We start from the raw sequence: 5,696 nt of genomic DNA, 5'->3' as shown, positions 1-5,696 counted from the left end.
GACCACATAGAAAGATTGCAAAGAGTAAGAAAACGACACTACTTAGTAATGCAGTCAGTTCGTTTCGAATTAAATGACATGAAAGGTCATTGTAAATTAAGTTTCTCAACAGTTACAATTCTAGTCAAGTAAACAAACTGAACCCTTAAGTAATTTAAGAGTTGTTGAATGCAATAATTAAGTTAAATGTGAAATGAGAAAGATGGGAAATGAAAGATATCCTTCGCAGAAATAGTTTTCTATATTGGTGGATGTTCATGATTTAAGTCAAAGATGGAGAATTACCTATGGTTCTCCGTCAATATTTATCTCACGGATATGGAAGATTTTAGGTCAACCTTTCACCATCATTTTAATTTTAATAATTAGAAAAATATATAAATATGATTAATATTTTAAGTAGAAAATAAAACAATTTGTTAATTATAATTTAAAGAATTTATTTTATTTTAAAATATATTTTAAAAAAAAATAAGATTTGATGATTATTTAGTTAGAAAAACAATATTATTAAATATTAGTTGATATCTACGATACTATAAGATGAGAATAATAAAATATCTTGTTCACTTGTGTGAATTTGAGAGAGAGTAATTGAGGAGATTTGAGAAGATTTGAAAATAAATTTTTTTGTTGATTATTTGAGTGAATTTGGAGGTAAATAAGATTGGATTTGGAAGTAAATTTTTTTAATCTGTCACGTCAATCAAATCCTTCACTAATTCTCACAAATTTTATTTCCAAATTCATTCTCATTTTCCTCCAAATTGACTCAAATAAACAACAAAAAAATTTATTTTCAAATCCTCTCAAATCCCCTCAATTACTCTCTCTCAAATCCCCTCAAGTGAACAAGGCCTTAGAGATATAAGATTTATAAAGATAGTAGAGAATAAAGTTTAGGTCGAGACTTTTAATAGAAACGGTGGTAAGTTAAGGAAGAAAGAAAAATTCTTCAAGGTTGAGTTTTGAAGGGGAAAAATGAAGAAGTGATGGGTAAGAGACAGGGGAGCTAAAATTATTTTTTTTTCTTTTATTGTCTTCTTGTATTTTTGTGTGTGATGACTTGACCAAAGGTAGTAAATGATAACTTTACCTAGTTGTATTATAGATGAATGTCATTGGAACTTTTAAGGAGAGAAATAGAAAATGACACATTTGTACTTCATCGAAGAGAGTAATGGAAAGTGACACCAATATACTTTGTCGGGATTCTCGAGAAGAGTAATGAAAAATGACACCAGTGTATTTCGTTGGGGTTCTCGAGAAAATTAATGGAAAGTGATACTAGTGTATTTTGTCGGGACTCTCGAGAAGAGTAATGAAAAGTGACATTGAGATTACTAGTGGTTGTAATGTTGATATGATATGTTGTTTGATTTTTTGTTTTTTTATTGAAAATCATAATTTAGCTCGCCTCTTTTATTTGATGGTTTCCACTTGTGATAATCATATTTTTAAAAAAGTAGTATCAATGTTGAAGAAGATGCACAATACTAAAGAGAATAGTTATATCGAAAGATATTTTAAATAATCTTTTAATTTATTTTTTTATAAAGTTTGTTTGTAAAACAATTTCTTTTTAAAATTTTCAATAAAAAAAATGAAGTTTTGTTTATGTAATTGGTATAAAATATATATTTAGGATTGGGATGTTACTCTTTGTGTGACATTCTTGCATAAGGGACCTCCCTTTATTCTTAATTTTGTTAGGAAGAGAGGTAGTCTTTCTCCCGCGATACTCCTCAGCTTTTGACAGCTTCGAATGAGTAATTCTTGCAGGGATGTGAGACGAAGAAGGCCCTTACATTCCAACGTCTCTAGACTTAACAAATTAAATAGATTCAGAGACGTAAGGGATGTAAATAGATTCCAACGTCATCGCATGGATACTTTAATAAACCCTTTTCGTAACAATTAAAAAAAAATTACATGGAATTTTGGGTTAAATAGTTTTAGAAATAAATAGTTAAGTTTATTTCAACTAATATTGAGTATCTAAAAAAATATATAACTAACTTCTTCAAATATTGAATTATAAACTAAATTGAGTTGAATTAACAAATAAAAATATTTTATTATAAAAAAATAAGGACGATTCAAGTAGAGATTATTATTACAAGAATAATTTCATATACTATTACGAAAAAAAATTAAAGAAATATTTTCTTCTATATAAAGCCATTTATGCATCACATGGTTCACTTACTATAGTAACTTGTAAAAGAAAGAAGATAGTTTCTTTTTTTATTACCCACATATACATTGGGATTATTTTCAATCTTACTCACAAAACAACTAAAGCGGAGTTGTCAATTAGTTTTCAACAATACAGTGAATAGATAAAGATGAAATCGATCTAAATTAGAATTGAGCCAGTTCAAGTACTCAACATATAATCCAAATTAAGTTCGTTATGAAAACTTACCACGAAATTAACAGACTGAACTAATACGGATAAATGGCAGAACTCCGACAACTTTTTTTCATCCGAATTCAAGGTTTAATCATCCTTTGTTCTAAAGAAAACTAAAAGCAACCTTCCTTGAATAAAATATTCCTTCACTTGTTTTCTCTGGAAATCTGTGGCAATTGTTGTTGTGCATTTGAGATTTCATCATGGGAGGGTGTTACAGCCATGTTTCAGTTCACGATGTGGAATGTTCATGTAAGCATCACCGGGATGATGATGGTGCATGTGAACATGGTGGGGACAGTATCAGGTTAAGAAGGTCCTGTGAGTTTGTATCAATGTACAGCAAAAAGGGTTCAAAAGGAGTTAATCAAGATGCATTGACCGTGTGGAAGGTAAGATTCTTGATATATATGTTTGCAATTTGGCTTCGTTTTCTATTTTTCTTTCAATCAATCATCCTGGAACTTTTTTCTTTAGAGTTGGAATTACACTTTTGAAGATGAAATTGCAGATATAAAATTAACTTATCATGGTTTTCAATCATTGAGTTCTGCACATATGGTTTATTAATTAAAAATAATGGATCTTAGTGAATGAAAGGCTTGGATTAATGTTTAATATGATACATTATCAGGACTTCACTGGAAAGAAGGACATGATGTTTTGTGGGGTGTTCGATGGTCATGGTCCTCTGGGGCATAAGTTTTCACAGTCTATACGTGACAAACTACCTCAAAACTCTCAGCATCAATCAAACAGTCACAAACACGAAAGGTCATCAAGCACAATGAGACTAATCCTACAGATGGAAGTAGTCATAATGTCTACGGTGACGATAACCAAAACATGTCCTTTTCTTCATGGGAGGGAAGCTTCATGAGGTGCTTCAGGGAAATGGATGAAGACCTTGCCAAGAACATAGACACTAAAGGATTTCTTGGGGGTAGCACTGCTGTAACCATTATCAAACAGGTACATTCAGAACTTCTAACAATTGCATTACCACCTTGTCAATGTTATAATTCACCACATTCTTTCGCCCTTTAAATTTCAGCGCGACCAATTAATAATTGGAAATTTGGGGGATTCTCGTGCAGTTCTTTGCAGAAGAGCACATGACAACCATCTTGTTCCTGTTCAACTTACTGTTGACTTGACCCCAGATATTCCAAGTAGGTCATAGTATTAACTATTCTATCTCAGTTTCCTAATCTAAAATCCCTCTTGGTTTGGTTAAATGGTTTAGTTAAACGCTTATTCATTGAGAACTTATCAAATCAAATGATAGCTTATTGATAACTTGGTTTTAAAACTTAGTGAAATAAGCTAAAACAACTTATTTCTGATAAGACACTCTTCCAAATGTTCTTACGTCTAACTTGCTTTCCTTCTTCAATGTCACTCAGGTGAAGCTTTAAGAATCATTAATAGCGGAGGTAGAATTTTTTCTGCAAAAGGAGATCCCTGTGTAAATAGAATATGGAGCCAAATGGGGATCGCCCTGGTCTAGCTATGGCAAGAGCCTTCGGAAATTTTTGCCTGAAAGATTATGGTCTCATCTCAGTCCCCGATGTATCATACAGAAAACTTACCAAGCAGGATGAGTTTGTGGTTTTGGCTTCTGATGGGGTAAGCATTTTCATATCAAATAGTGCAAGAAAAGAAATAATCTAGGGAAAATGAAAAAATACTCAGTTTCCACACATGCATGGTTCGACATATTCTGAAAAAATAATAATAATTTTGTCATTCTCTTGATAGAGCTTTTAATAATTATTTCCCCAACTTTATCTGGCATAAAAAAAGGACTAAATTTTCTTTCTTACAGGTATGGGATGTGCTAACAAACAGTGAAGTAATAAACATAGTTGCTTCAGCACCGAAAAGGTCCATGGCAGCCAAATTGTTAGTGAAACACGCAGTTCAAGCTTGGAGACGAAAGTGTGTTTTCAAGGTTGATGATTGTACAGCTATATGCTTGTTCCTGAAAGATTAGACTCTTTTAATCCAATCCTGATCCAACGTGAGTGGGAACATTAACATCTCTTAAAGCACCAATAGTCATACTCTAGACATGTAAATACTGAATATGACAGAGTAAATGGTAAGAGTATTTTTTGAATCAAAAGGAAGAAAGTGAAGGTCTTGTAGGGTTATCTAGATTCAATTTTGAATCGTAGATAAATCTCAGTATCCTAAGGGAGGTAGAAGCTGATCACTAATCCAGCAAGAACTGTACAAATCAAAATGTATAATGTTAAGGTTTTGTTTGGACATAAACACAGAAGAAAGCAATTATTTCAGCCTTCTATTCTGGTATGATTTCATGTGATGCAAGACTTTTCTTTTATCAACCTAAAAAGAAGAATTTAATAAATTGTAACACTTCTTTTGGCTTGGATACAAACAGGTTCAATGAAGAATTATGACCTACTTTTAATTCTTCACTAACTGACACTAGAAAAGGATTTTGGGATTCTACACATACTAACTAAAATTTAGCGACTATAGTTTTCTGTTAATTCAGATGGCGTTATACGGTCATCGACTATAATTAAAGGTTAAGGTTAAATATCGACACAACAACAAATATAGCTGTCACCTAAACGTCCACGTTAATTGAAAACTAGCATCCGTTTTGAGTCTAAAAACAAATAAAAATAATGCTAAGCATAGCCGTTAATAAGTTATGGCGACTTTAATAAACGGATGTTAATACAGCTTAGTTAACCAATAATAAATATAATACTATTAAATAGAACCCACTAAGTCAATGCTAATATGTCATTAAATAACATATATAAATGAAAAAATAAATAGTTTAAAAGTCTAGGATTAAATATCTTATATTTAGTTTAAGGTAAAAGCAATTTTTTTATAATAGATTAGGACGGAAAAACATATTTAAATCTTCATATAATAAATATTCTATAATATTATACTTCATGGATATGCTTTTATTGATATAATTTTCGTTCACAATAACACTACTGTAGATTAGTCTTATAATTAATATGTCATTATTTAAAAATATTTTCCTTAACCAAATATTTAGATAATTTATTTAATTAGGATTGTATTATTCGAACCACGGTTCTCACAAATTGCTACTAGGATTCCTCTTCAATAGCCATTTATCATTAGCATGGCCTGGAAAAACTATCTGTTTCTAACATTGATAGACAATTTTAAATTTGTAGTTGTTTCCATAGGAATTTGTGCAGGATCGAGAGACTAACCTTTCCGACATGTTTTTTCTAATTTTGAATACTTGGATTTT

The 5,696-nt window shown here is 31.0% G+C and overlaps 1 pseudogene; it reads left to right on the top strand.

Moving 5' to 3' along the window:
* Positions 1-2,619: 2,619 nt before the first annotated feature.
* Positions 2,620-4,412, top strand: LOC148190884 (putative protein phosphatase 2C 74; annotated as a pseudogene).
* Positions 4,413-5,696: the final 1,284 nt, after the last annotated feature.

Source organism: Vigna umbellata, chromosome 11 (genome assembly GCF_029865625.1).
Source record: "Vigna umbellata cultivar VRB3 chromosome 11, Vumbellata_1.0, whole genome shotgun sequence".
NCBI classification, from domain to species: domain Eukaryota; kingdom Viridiplantae; phylum Streptophyta; class Magnoliopsida; order Fabales; family Fabaceae; genus Vigna; species Vigna umbellata.
This window is presented reverse-complemented; position numbering and strand designations above follow the sequence as displayed.